The sequence below is a fragment of the Coloeus monedula genome, assembly GCF_965178545.1.
Source record: "Coloeus monedula genome assembly, chromosome: W".
NCBI lineage: Eukaryota > Metazoa > Chordata > Aves > Passeriformes > Corvidae > Coloeus > Coloeus monedula.
This window is the reverse complement of record NC_138821.1, coordinates 31,042,091-31,056,189: the sequence shown is the minus strand read 5'-3', so window position 1 is coordinate 31,056,189 and position 14,099 is coordinate 31,042,091.

Below are 14,099 nucleotides of genomic sequence, written 5' to 3'. Positions count from 1 at the left end.
AAGCATTGTATTTCTTGTAGAAATGCTGGTAAGGGGTGGTTTCGAACTAAGTTTGCCACCGGTTGGGAAGGAACTGCACCCATAATTTGTTTCGTGGTCTAGTTTTGGACAGCTTACCTTGTTTTTGATAGATGTTATGAGCTCGGAAATCCCAGTCTGAGTTCCATCCAGCAGTTCACGGCTTCTCCTCCCCCCTGTGCACCGAGGTTCAGAGATCCTGGAATTTCAAGGCCGACCCCGGGGTATTCTTTTCATCGGTTTTATGGTTGCGCGCTGCTGTCCAAAAGGTTCTGGGTCGTGTCGTTCCATGGAGGTCGAACACAGGGCACCATGTGACACTTTACCATGCCATAAATCAAGTCTTTCCTGATGGGAGAGAATTTTCTGAAAGTCCTTGCAAGGAGTTTAAAAGATAAAGCGAGACATCTTCTGTAGTTTCGATGCTTCTAGATAGTTGTTTATTAAGTCTTATCAGAGGAACTGAGCCACTAGCGTGACCCAGGTACAGCATAGAAGGAGGAAAAGTAGGAGTGAGAGCCATTATCAAGATTTACACAGCCTTTTAAAGATATTTTAACCAATACTTACTAAAAACGTACATTATTTTCACTTTCCTGCCAATTATTCAGTAACACGACTAGGAACTGTGGAATTTTCTATCCAATTAATCCAAACTACTTTTACTGCAGAATATGGAGCAGTAGAAGAAGGAGAAGAAGGTCTAGAGAACAACAACAATCCTCCATTTTGATATTTTTTACTCTTATCCATTTACTATAAAGAGAAGCCTAAAACCTCTAAATTTTTCACCCTATGACAATCTTACATAGTAGTCTATCACCTAATTCACACCATTGTATTTTCTAGTTCTTGTCTGACTGTTGGTAATTTTTTCCAAGGTTTAAAGCTATACCAATGTTGTCCAGGGGGGTAAAAACCCCTAAAAACAGGCAGAGAAATATTCTCGGCACTCTGGGTTCCTACAGAATAGCAAAAAAAAACAAGAAGAGGAATCCAAAGTTACTCACACATCAGTCGCTTAGGGATCGGGGATCGTTCTGCTCGCAATTTTCCACCATTTGTTACAGTGCGGATACTGCAACACGCGTATCAAACAAGGAGTCCCATGGAAAAGATATATATATGGACAGATTCTTGATAGATGTTTCAGAGAGATGTTTATTTCTCCAGCCGCATGGCTGAGGATCTGCCTAGGAACTGTTACAATCACGGGACCCAAGGGTCCTTGCCCGAGCAGGGGAACACAAAACAACTAATCGGGAATGAGGCTGACCAGGGGCTTGGGAAACCCCGTGCATCCCCCCCCAGGGCCCCTCTCCCAGGGCTACATGGCAGGGGGGAAGGGACCCTGACTACGGCAAAAGTCAAGCCGTAGGCCAGACACAGTCTGAAAAAATTGATCCCTAGTCTATATGCTACCACCCCCCTTTTACCCCAAAATATCCCCTTCCCTCAACCCTTGTCAAACCTCCTTAAACCCTAAAACCTCCCCTCTCACCACAAAGCTAACAAATCTCGCTTATATTCCCTCTCAGAAGCCCCATCCCTGTCCAAAGATGAAATTTATCTACGTTGATGCTGTCATCATCGCTGCCTGGACACTCTTCGCCGTACCACATGCCTTCAGCTGGCTTGTCCCACAGCCTAGCCATAACATTTGGGTCACCCTAGCAAGACACTCAAACAAGACAATCTGTGCCTATCCATGGGCAGCGTAGACAACCCAATCTCCACGTGTCTGGTAGGAATTCCCTTGGTAGCAGATGATTGGCCCATCACTAACTCAGAGCTCCTCCTCACCACAGGTAAGAGGCCCAACCCAGTAGACACCTGGGACGAGTGGACAAAGATTCTACCAAATGCTCGAGATGAACCCCAAGAATTGAACCTGCTGGGGTCCTCCAAAGCACCATATTGTGTCAAATTTTATTTTAGACTGCAAAGCCAACGTTGGTCAGGAATTGACCAGGTGAAAAATACATACAGAAAAGACATATCACCAATTAACAAAGCCTATAAAGTCAGGGTTGGTGTAACTACACCAGTCACATACTCTCTGTGTCCACTCTCCACCCCAAAGTGTTACCCCAGGGGATATTTCTTGTCTGTGGTGACAGGGTATGGGCCGGGATACCCTCACTTCTCCAAGGATGTCCCTGTAGCCTTGGCAAGCTTTCTACCCTCACTCCAAATATTACATTATTACATAATTGGAGATGAACAAACGTATCAACACGCCAAAAAAGATCCTTTGCTGAATTTGACAAAAGTTGCGACAGCCGCATCTAGAATTTAAATATGAAAGAGCGAGTCGCAGCTTCCGTGTTCACTCCTTGGTTAGCCACGCTTAAAGCCCTTGGAGATATAAATCACCTAGGGTGTTGGCTTAGCAAGCAGGCCAATGCGACATCTGCTGCCTTGAGTGATCTTTTAAAAGATGAGGAGACTACCAGACATGCAACCTTACAAAATTGAGCAGCAATCGACTACCTACTGCTTGCCCACGGACATGGCTGCCAAGACTTTGAAGGGATGTGCTGCTTCAATCTTTCTTTGCACTCAATATCCATCCAGGCAAACATCCAGAAACTACAAGGACTAGTAAAAGACATAAAAGTAGAAAAGAGCCTAGACTGGGTTGATGAACTTTTTGGATGATGAGGATTAACAGGATGGATTGCATCTTTAGTTAAGGGTGTTTTGTGGATATTCATTGTAATTGTTATCATGTTACTTATGTTCTCATGCCTCCTACATTGCTTCAAAAAAACTGTTGGAAATGCCTTTTTGCTAAATACAGAAGGGGAATTGTGGGGTATGCCCAGCCCCTGCCCTGGAGGGAGGCCTGCTGATAAGGAGATTGCATAACCTCCTGTACTAGTTTGAAAACAAACCAGTGGGAGGCACCAAGTCAGAATAACAATTTAATGGAAATTAAAGAAAAGGAAAAAAAATGTAAAAGAAAACACTGGTTCAAACTGACAGAGTCAAAATACAACCTGAGTCCCTGTTAGGCAGGGTGGTGGTAGCAGTGTGGTAGAATGGTGGCTGCAGTCCTCTGAAGCGGTGATCCTGTAGAAAAAGGGTCTGCTCTTCCTCAGAAAGTCCAGTGGTGGCTGTGTAGCTCCTGTCGTCTGGAAATCCAGTGGAAAGGGTTGTCTCTGGTGTTCAGAGTCTCAGATTATATCCACGATGGGATGCTTGGTTCCTCCCTCTGGGTGGAGCATCTCACAATGGGGTAATGAGTCATGAGGCCAAGTGTTGATTAGGCTCATTAACAGAAGATAGTCCGGAGGGAGTTATCTCTGAGTCATGCAGCAGGACAATGATGGGCCATTAACAGAAAGATAGTCTGGGGGCAGGAGGCAAGGAAACACTGCCCCACCTGATTTCAACAGCTCATGAGGATGGTAATGGAATACACTGCAACCCAGGACACCTCCCAGCAGAATCCCCTTGGAAAAGGCAGCACTTTTTGGTGAGGGTGAGAGAAAACAAGAACCATGATCCTCTGGGAGACCCTATGTAGATTCCTTGTAACCCATTGGCTTCTACCCTCTCACACCCACCCTTGTATCCCTATAAGATCTAGCCCTCTGCCCCTTTGAGTTTGGAGAACTCGTCCCTAGCCTCCCCTTCGCAGGGGTGCGGACTAATAAAGCTGCCTCATGCGGAACTGCTATGTGAAGGATGCAGGATGTTTTGTCCACTAAATATCAAGTAGCAGGAAACCAGCTGCCTATACCCAGATAAGAGTCAGAGACAAATATGTGCTTGCCTAATCCCTATCTGTACTTGCTTAATCAGCTTTTAGTTCCAGGACCTTGAGCATAATGACCATACAAGGAAGGAGCAACCAAAAGACACCGGAGGATGACTACTAACCTTCATTCTGCAACCACCAGGAGGAAAAAAAGACCCCCTAGCAACAAGTCACACATGCGCAGAATACCATGAAAAAGACACGTTAACAGGAAAAGAGACTGTATAAGAAGGAACTGGAACTGGCGAAAAGCGCGGCAGTTGGTGGAGCGGAGACTCCCCTGCCGCCCAGCGCTGTATTTGCTTTTGCCTTGCTTGCTTGCTGTTAATAAATAAAATTGTAATTAGCAGATTGAGTCTCGGAATTCATTACAAATTGGTGCCGTGACTCGGATGCAACTTGTATGGCGGGGTAACGGCTCTACCGGGGAGGCGCCCCGCCCATCTGTCGGCGGCCCTGGTGGTCCCGATCCCTACCTCGGTTGCACCGACGAACCTAAATTCAAGGCATTAGGCAAAGGAAGCCGGCAGACCCTGTAAATTTTGTGCACAAAGGTCCGGACGAAGACGCAGGACGCGTGAGTATCTGTGCGGAAGGATCCGTTCGGTCTGGGTCGGGTATCCTGGAGTGCTGCGAGTGTGTGCATGAGAGGGGAACCGGCAGCTCGGATTCTCCAAGCGAGTGTGGACCCTCAGTAGTGCGGTTCTCATTGCCCGCGAGGGCGTGAGCCACGAACCGGGGAAGCGAGTGAATCTGCATCACAGATGCGCTTGAGGGCACTCCAGAAGATGGGACAGGGGAAAAGCAAGCCCTCCATACCCATAAAACTTCCCCCGGTGCCTAGAGATAGCCCACTGGGGTTTATGTTAGATAATTGGAGACATTACCCTAGCACAGGGGGTAAGGATAAAGCTAAAATGATTAATTATTGTATAGAAATATGGGGTGGGAAGGAAATTTCCCAGGGTGTTTTCTGGCCTATATTTGGATCATCTGAAGGATGGGTAAAGCAGAAACTTAACACCTGGGTGAATACAAAAACTCCTTTTAGTCAGGAAGAGAGTGATTATGCTAGCGTTTGGGCAGCAACACCTGAAGATGAAGTGCTCCTGTTTCCCCTTAAGGAAGGAAAGCGAAAGAAAGATAAGAATAAGGAAGAAGACATCCCTTTGATCCCTCCCCCCTATGTACTCCCTCAGGATCCCCAACCCCCAAATGCACCTCTAAAGGAGCCCCAGGGGGTGGGAGATTACCCCGAGCCCCAAGAGGAAGAACAGGGACCTATGACTAGGGGCCGGGCCAGACAACATAACTTATACCCATTAAGGGAAATGCCCATGGGAGGCCCGGGTCCTCAACCCGCAATAGGATTCATCTCAGTACCCCTTAGTTCTAGTGATGTACGGGAATTCAAGAAGGAGATGGGGAACCTCCTGGAAGATCCACTGGGGGTGGCAGAAAGGTTAGACCAGTTTTTGGGGCCCAGTATATACACTTGGGGTGAATTACAGGCCATATTAAATATTCTTTTTACGGCTGAAGAAAAGAATATGATTAGGAGGGCAGGAATGTGAATATGGGACGCACAACATGCACAAGGACCATTAGCAGATACTAAGTGGCCTCTGCAGGATCCCAATTGGAATCACCAGCAGCAGGCAGACCGAGGTCACATGCAGGATCTGAGAATAATCATAATACAAGGAATTAGAGAAGCAGTGCCTAGGGGGCAGAATATTAACAAAGCATTCAATGAAAGACAAAAAAAGGAAGAGACACCCACAGAGTGGTTAGAGCGCCTGAGAAAAAATCTGCAGATGTACTCAGGTTTAGACCCCGAAACACAACTAGGACAGGCATTGTTAAAGACACAGTTTGTGGCTAAATCATGGGAAGACATTAGGAAAAAGCTGGAAAAGCTAGAAAATTGGCAAGATAGAGGTTTAGATGAATTGTTGAGAGAAGCACAAAAAGTGTATGTTAGAAGGGATGAAGAGAATCACAGGAAGCAAGTAAAAATGATGGTGGCGGCAGTTAGGGAGACAAGAGGAAACGATCCTCCCCCTCCTCGCAGACCCCGTCAAATGCCCCAGAGAAATGGGGGAGGGGACACACGAGTAGAGAAAAGGGATGTAAATGTGTGTTTTTATTGTGGAAATAGAGGGCACTTTAAGAAAAACTGCAGAGAAAGGCTGAAGGATGAGAGGATGTTTAAAGAAGATTAGAGGGGTCAGGGGCTCTATTTGCTGGGGGCACGGAAACATCAGGAGCCCTTGATAAAAATTAAGATAGGTCCTCAGCAGCAGGAATTTGAGTTTTTGGTGGACACTGGAGCGGAACGGTCCACAATACAAGTATTGCCCGCCGGGTGCAAAATTTCCCGGGATACTGCCCAAGTGGTTTGGGCAAAAGGGGAACCCTTTGAGGTCCCCATTATAAAGAATGTATTAGTAGAAACAGGGTCTAAAATGGGAATAGGGAGTCTCTTATTAGTTCCAGAAGCTGATTATAATTTGTTAGGAAGGGACTTAATTATAGAGATAGGCATTAATGTAGAAGTAGTGAATAAAGAATTAAAAGTTAGACTTTGTCCCTTGAGAGTGTAGGATGAAGAGAAGATTAATCCAGAAGTATGGTACACCCCAGAGAGTGTGGGAAGACTCGAAATACCTCCCTTCTCGGTAACCATTAAAGATCCTGAGGTGCCGATAAGGGTCAAACAATACCCCATTTCTCCAGAGGGAAAAAGGGGATTAAAACCCGAAGTTGACAGGCTACTGAGTAAAGGTCTTTTAGAACCTTGTATGTCCCCTTTTAACACCCCTATCTTGCCAGTAAGAAAGACAGATGGGTCATACAGACTAGTTCACGATCTAAGGGAAATAAATAAAAGAACAGTAGCGCGCTTCCCGGTAGTGGCCAGCCCTTATACCTTATTGAGCAGATTAGGTCCCGAAAATCAGTATTATAGTGTAATTGATCTTAAAGATGCATTTTGGGCATGCCCCCTAGACGAGTGTCATAGGTTAGCAAGCATAGTCCCGGAAGGGACGTCCTTGCTAAGGGGTGCTTACAGTTTCCTCTGGGAACTGATAGAACCTATCAGCTGGCCAGTTTGAATATGGACAATTCTCTAAGCCACTTAAAGTTGTGAACACCTCTGTGATCCACATTTAAGAATAGGCAAACTCCCCCTCAAGCTCTCTCTCGTTTCCGGCGCTGGGACAGGTGGCTGCGGGCCCCGTGTGGGGGCCAGCGGGCCCGGCCAGGCCCTGCTTGGGCCAGGCCGGGCCGGGCCACGGCCATCCTGGAGCCATGGACCTGTTCCAGCCATGGAACCCCCCCCACTGCCTTGCCGTGGGCAGCCGGAGCGGCTCGGCTCTCCCCCCTCTCCACTGCGATAAGAAAAATTCAACATTCCAGCTGCAAAGCTGCAAGGCCGAGGTGAGATTAACCCTTTTACTGCTGTGAAGAGCTGAAAACCTGAGGGAAGAGAGAGAGGAGATGCTTAAAGCTGAAATTCTGTTGTGAAGCTATGATATATCAGAGTATCCTGTTGTAATTTCATGAAGATATGGGGGGTGGAGTGTTCAACTCGTAAGCAAAAGCACCTGCACTGAGATAGGCAGATGCTGACGCAGCTGTAATTTCATGAGAAGTTTGGACAGGGAGAGATGAACCAGATGAGGACTTTTGCTCCAAACGGGAAAGGAGAAAACCTCAGTTCCTAGAGATGCTCCCAGAGATAGTCCTAACAATGAAGATGAGGAAGACCCTTTGCTCCCAGGGAAGGAGAAGGGCCTCTGTTTTTGTTTCTGAACGGCTCAGCCTTAAAATTGTACCCCAAAAAACTTCAAGAGTGGACCCTCGAACGTGGGAAAACCAATTGCTATCTGTGTGTGACCTTGAACAAGCTGCAAGTCGGGGGAAGGGACTCACACGCAGGCAGAGAGACTCCTCTTCCTAAATGGACTGAACAATATTTGGAAGTGGGCGGCTGTCTCGTTGTGATACTGTTTTCATAGCATGAGCAAGAAGAGACTTCTCTTTCTAAATGGACTAAACAAGGTTATTATGGCAGTGGTAAACAGACTGAACATCTTAAGGGTTGTCTTTTCACATTGTCAGTGGGAGAAGGGAGGAAGGTGGGGGGAGGAGGAGAGTTCTGAAGGTGGTATAATTTTTTTCTTCCCTCTTTTAGAGTTGTTAATAAACTTCTTTATATTCTTTCAAGTTTGGTGCCTGCTTTGCATTTCTCCTAATTCTTATCTCACAGCAGATAAACAGTAATGAGTATTTTGGACCAAACCACTACACGAAATTGGTGTTTCTGCCCGGTTGCAAACCGAACCCGTGACAACGAGAAAAGTAGGGACTATTTTGCCTTTGAGTGGGAAGACCCAGTAACACATAGGAGACAGCAATTAAGATGGACAGTGCTCCCCCAGGGATTTACAGAGTCTCCGAACTTATTTGGACAAGCCTTAGAGCAAATCCTGCAAGAATATCAGACTAGAGAAGGAGTGGTCCTCATTCAGTATGTAGATGACCTTTTAATTGCCGGAGGAGCAGAGGACGAAGTACGAGCAGAAAGCATCAGACTATTGAATTTTCTCAGTGTTAAAGGACTAAAAGTATCTAAGGCAAAATTACAATTTGTGGAAGTGAGATATTTAGGCCATTATCTGAGTAAAGGAGAAAAGAAAATAGACCCTGAGAGAGTAAAAGGGATTCTGTCCATACCACCCCCTAAGAACAAAAGACAAGTGAGGCAGTTACTGGGTCTAGTAGGGTATTGTAGACAGTAGATTGAGAACTATAGTAACAAGGTTAAGTTCTTATATGATAAGTTAAGCCAAGAGGGTTTAATAAAGTGGAGCGAGGAGGATGACCAACATCTAAGAATATTGCAGCATGATCTAGTCAATGCCCCTGTCCTGAGCCTACCAGATTTAAAAAGACCTTTCTATCTATTTATAAATGCTGACAATAGAACGGCCCATGGAGTACTAACCCAAGAATGGGCTGGAAAAAAGAAACCTGTGGGGTACTTATCAAAATTGTTAGATCCTGTCAGTAAAGGGTGGCCCACATGCCTGCAGGCAATAGTAGCTTGTGCTCTCCTGGTAGAAGAGGCTAACAAGATTACCCTCAATGGAGAATTAAGGGTATTATCCCCTCATAATATTAGGAGAATTCTACAACAAAAAGCAGACAAATGGATAACCGATGCCAGACTCTTAAAGTATGAAGGGATCCTATTAGACTCCCCGAAATTAACCCTGGAGGTAACAACGCTACAAAATCCTGCTCAGTTTTTGTATGGAGAGCCCGATGAAGCTAAATTGGCCCACGATTGCCTGTTAACCATAGAAGAGCAAACTAAAATAAGACCAGATCTTGAAGAGGAAGAATTAGAAGAAGGGGATAGATTGTTTGTAGATGGATCATCTCGAGTAATCAATGGAAAAAGAGTATCCGGTTATGCAATAATAGGAGGGGAAGAGTTTAAGGTGATAGAATCAGGACCATTGAATAGATCCTGGTCCGCACAAGCCTGTGAGCTTTATGCCGTGTTACGAGCACTGCAATTATTAAAAAATAAGTTAGGAACAATATACACTGATTCTAAGTATGCCTATGGGGTTGTGCACACTTTTGGGAAAATATGGGAAGAACGGGGACTAATAAATTCCCAAGGAAAGGACTTAGTCCATCAAGATCTAATAAAACAAGTGTTACAAGCTTTGAGGGGGCCAAGAAGAATCGCTGTTGTACATCTAAAAGGACACCAGAGAGGGCTGGACTTCAAAAGCAGGGGAAATAATGCAGCAGATCAGGAAGCAAAAAGGGCCGCACTATTAGCATTACGACCTACTCCTAAAGAGGATCCAGCAGCTGAGAGAAGGAAGTGCCATACTTGCGGGGGAAATCTACAGGACCCTCCTTGCTATGCTTGTTGGGACAATTGGGGTATGGATGCTATAGAATGCGCCTGTGAGACACCAGGGGCTAAGCATTGTCTTTTCCACGGTAAAATTTGGCAGATTTATAGTTTTACAGCCCAAGAGAAAGAAAAGATGCAGAAAATGGGATTGAGGGAAAATTCGAAAGGGGAATGGAGACTCCCAGAAGATGACAGGATCGTGCTACCAAAATCATTAGCCATGGAAATTATGAAGAGAATGCATAGCAAAACACATTGGGGAGCACAGGCATTAGTAGACCAGTTTGCCATTAAGTATATGTGTATCGTAGCAAATAATCTAGCAAAACAAATAGTGAGGGGATGTGTTATTTGCCTAAAGGTAAATAAGACAAACCTAAGGAAATCCCTAATGGGGGGACGGCCTACAGCATATAGGCCATTCGCCAACATTCAGTTAGACTTCACTGAGTTGCCAAAAACCGGAAGATATAAGTACCTACTGGTAATAGTGGACCATTTAACCCATTATGTAGAGGCATTCCCGACTGCAAGAGCAACGGCGCAAGTTGTAATTAAAACCTTGTTAGAACATATTATCCCAAGATACGGGATAATAGAAACCATTGATTCAGACAGAGGACCACATTTTGTGTCAAGAGTGATCAAAGAAATCATGACAGTAATGGGGATAAAATGGGACTACCACACTCCCTGGCACCCCCAAAGCTCGGGGAGAGTGGAAAGAATGAATGGGGAAATCAAGAAGCAACTGACAAAACTTATGATGGAAACCAAATTGTCATGGGTAAAGTGTCTACCTCTAGCATTATTGAACATTTGAACCCAACCTAGGTCAGACATGGGAATATCTCCTTTTGAAATGTTGTACGGAATGCCCTATAATATGGAAGAGCCTCAAGACCACCCAAGCCTAAGAGATCAGAATATAAATATGTATATCACAAGTTTAATAAAGTATAGAGAGAATCTGTGGAAAAAGGGAATGCTAGCCCAGAGACCCCCATTAGACCTGAAACTACACCGGGTACAACCAGGAGATTGGGTGATGATAAAATCCTGGAAGGAAGCAACCCTACTCCCACTGTGGGAAGGTCCTTATCTTGTACTACTTACCACAGAGACTGCAGTTAGAACAGCAGAAAAAGGATGGACGCATGCTAGCAGAATCAAAGGACCAGTGACGGGCCCAACCCCCGAGTGGCAGGTGACCAGCCGCCCCGGAGACCTGACATTAAAGATTCAGAAGAAAAATCATTCATGAGCAAACATCAGGTAGAATATGCACCAGAACCATATTATATTGAGGAAGGACTAATTCTAGCATGGATATTAAAATAACGTGTGGGGACCCCAAGTGTCACTGTTATCTGTTTGTATGCTACATCTGTAAAGTATGCGGGGACAAGTAGTGGAGTCACTGTAGGCGAAGGGTTCCCCCTAGAGGGGTTTGTATTCCTTGCTGGATGCTCCAGCGGGACTTAATTGATTAGATCCTAAAGTATAAAGTGATGCATGAAGGATTAATAAAAAAAAGGAATCTAAAGAATAGTGGAAGATCCTTGCATACGGGATTGAGCCAAAATATTATTGCTATCATCCTAATGAGCCAATCCCCTTTATAGTTGAAATTATTTATTGCACCTGTCGTACCCACCTGAAGGGAATCCGGTGTGATACACCTCAGGTTAAGAACTGTAACTGGGACTCCTACGTTAAGAGGCAAAAAGAGCGACAGAACTGCCCCCAGGGGTCTCCTGAAGAATACTCTTGCTGCCGAGAAGATGGTACCCCTCGTGGCTCGAAGCAACCGAGTCGACGAGCGAGGCAGAAGAGTAGAAGGCTGTGGAGGAAAGAAGCCCCAGAATGGAATAATAAAACTACGCTCATGGAAATGCCTCAAAAGTAAGATTAAGAGCGAGGATCCCTGGAGGGAGGGCAGGTCGCAGTGTGTAAATTGGAGGAATCCTCAAACATACTTTTGTACTCCCCACGCCTTTAGTGATGCTCGTTGCTTGACCCGGCATATTACCCTTCTTGTGCTTATATTGTATTTAAATGAAGCTAGCGCAACAGAATCCCTATCACACCAACCATTTAAATGGTCGTTAATACAGTGGGAAGATCAGAAGGTTATACAAACAGTAACTACGCCAAGTAACCCAAGCTTTAGTTATCAACTCTGTGATATTATACAAGTAAAACCATGCCTGAACAAAAAAGGATTTTATTTCTGCCCAGCATCTAACCCAGGGAAAACCTATTGTAACTGGCCTGGACACTACTACTGTGCATACTGGGGCTGTGAAACAGTCGCCTTTGGGTTTTCCCCTGGAGGAGGAAAAGAAAAATATATCAAGGTCGGGTGGAGGCTCAGCGGGTGTCAGCCCCCAGAGGTAGGGCCAAACACAGGAATAAAGCAGGGTGGAAATTGTCACGGAATTCAGATAAATGTGACCAATAAAATGGATTCCGGATGGGCAATAGAAAAAACCTGGGGAGCCAGATTATGGGAATCCAGTACAGATCGAGGTGAGCACTTTCTAATAAAAAGGGAAGAGATATCACCGAGTGCTGAAGCCATAGGCCCCAACGTAGTTATTAACCCCCCTATAAAAATTCAGTCCCAGGGTAATCGAGCGGCAGAGGAAGACCACACTGCTCAAACACCGGCTATTTATAATCAAACTGAATCAGACCAAAAAGAATTGAGGGAATACAGCACCTTATGGAAAGTAATGCAAGCCAGCTTTGGCATTTTAAATAAGACCAGCCCAGAACTGACAGAAGGATGTTGGCTATGTTATAATATCAGGCCTCCCTTTTATGAGGCTGTCGGAATAATGGGTAAACCACAAAGACTCAACGAGAGCAACCCAAAACAGTGCTCTTGGAAAAAGAACAAAGTGAGTGAGCAGGGGATAACACTCTCCCAGGTATCAGGACAAGGACGATGTGTAGGTACTGTTCCCGAAAAGAAAAAACATTTATGCAACATCACAGTGAAAAATCCAAAGCAGAGACAGCCAGCAGCATGGTTAATCCCGGCCGCCAATACCAGATGGGTCTGCCAAAGCATAGGAATAACTCCTTGTTTGTCCCTTGAAGTTTTTAATCATACTCATGACTATTGTATTCAGGTAACCATCATACCTAGAATCACTTACCACCCTAAAGACTATGTTTTCAGGCAACATATCACCCCTGAACACCACTTGATGAAGAGAGAACCTTTCACCGCCCTAACCATAGCAACCCTCTTAACAGTAGGAAGAGTGGGAGCTGGAACAGGAATAACCTCACTAATTAACCAGCAAAAAGAGTTTAAAGCACTAAGGATCTCTGTAGATGAAGACTTAAGTAAAACAGAGCAAGCAATTGACGGATTAGTCAAGTCAGTCAGGTCACTGTCAGAAGTGGTCCTACAGAATCGCAGGGGACTAGACTTACTGTTTTTACAACAAGGGGGTCTTTGCGTAGCACTCAAAGAAGAGTGCTGCTCCTATGCCGATCACACCGGAGTGGTAATAAACACCATGAACGAATTAAGAAAACAGCTAGAACAAAGGAAACGAGACAGGGAAACACACCAAAGCTGGTATGAAAACTGGTTTAATCATTCCCCCTGGCTGACTACATTGCTTTCAACCATTGCAGGACCTTTAATTTTGTTAGTGCTTGGACTCACCTTTGGACCATGTATATTTAATAAACTAATTTCTATAATAAGAAGCCGCTTAGAAGCGGCACACATTATGCTTGTTAGAGCTAAGTATAAATGAATACTTGAAGAAGAAAACTTAGAAACATTAGAACTGGCTAAACAAGAATTACAAAGATTCAGTGAACAAAAATGAATAAAGAAGAGAAATGGGGGATTGTGAAGGATGCAGGATGTTTTGTCCACTAAATATCAAGTAGCAGGAAACCAGCTGCCTATACCCAGATAAGAGTCAGAGACAAATATGTGCTTGCCTAATCCCTATCTGTACTTGCTTAATCAGCTTTTAGTTCCAGGACCTTGAGCATAATGACCATACAAGGAAGGAGCAACCAAAAGACACCGGAGGATGACTACTAACCTTCATTCTGCGACCACCAGGAGGAAAAAAAGACCCCCTAGCAACAAGTCACACATGCGCAGAATACCATGAAAAAGACACATTAACAGGAAAAGAGACTGTATAAGAAGGAACTGGAACTGGCGAAAAGTGCGGCAGTTGGTGGAGCGGAGACTCCCCTGCCGCCCAGCGCTGTATTTGCTTTTGCCTTGCTTGCTTGCTGTTAATAAATAAAATTGTAATTAGCAGATTGAGTCTCGGAATTCATTACATGCTATACGAGCCTCTCATCTCTCTCCTCCTGGTC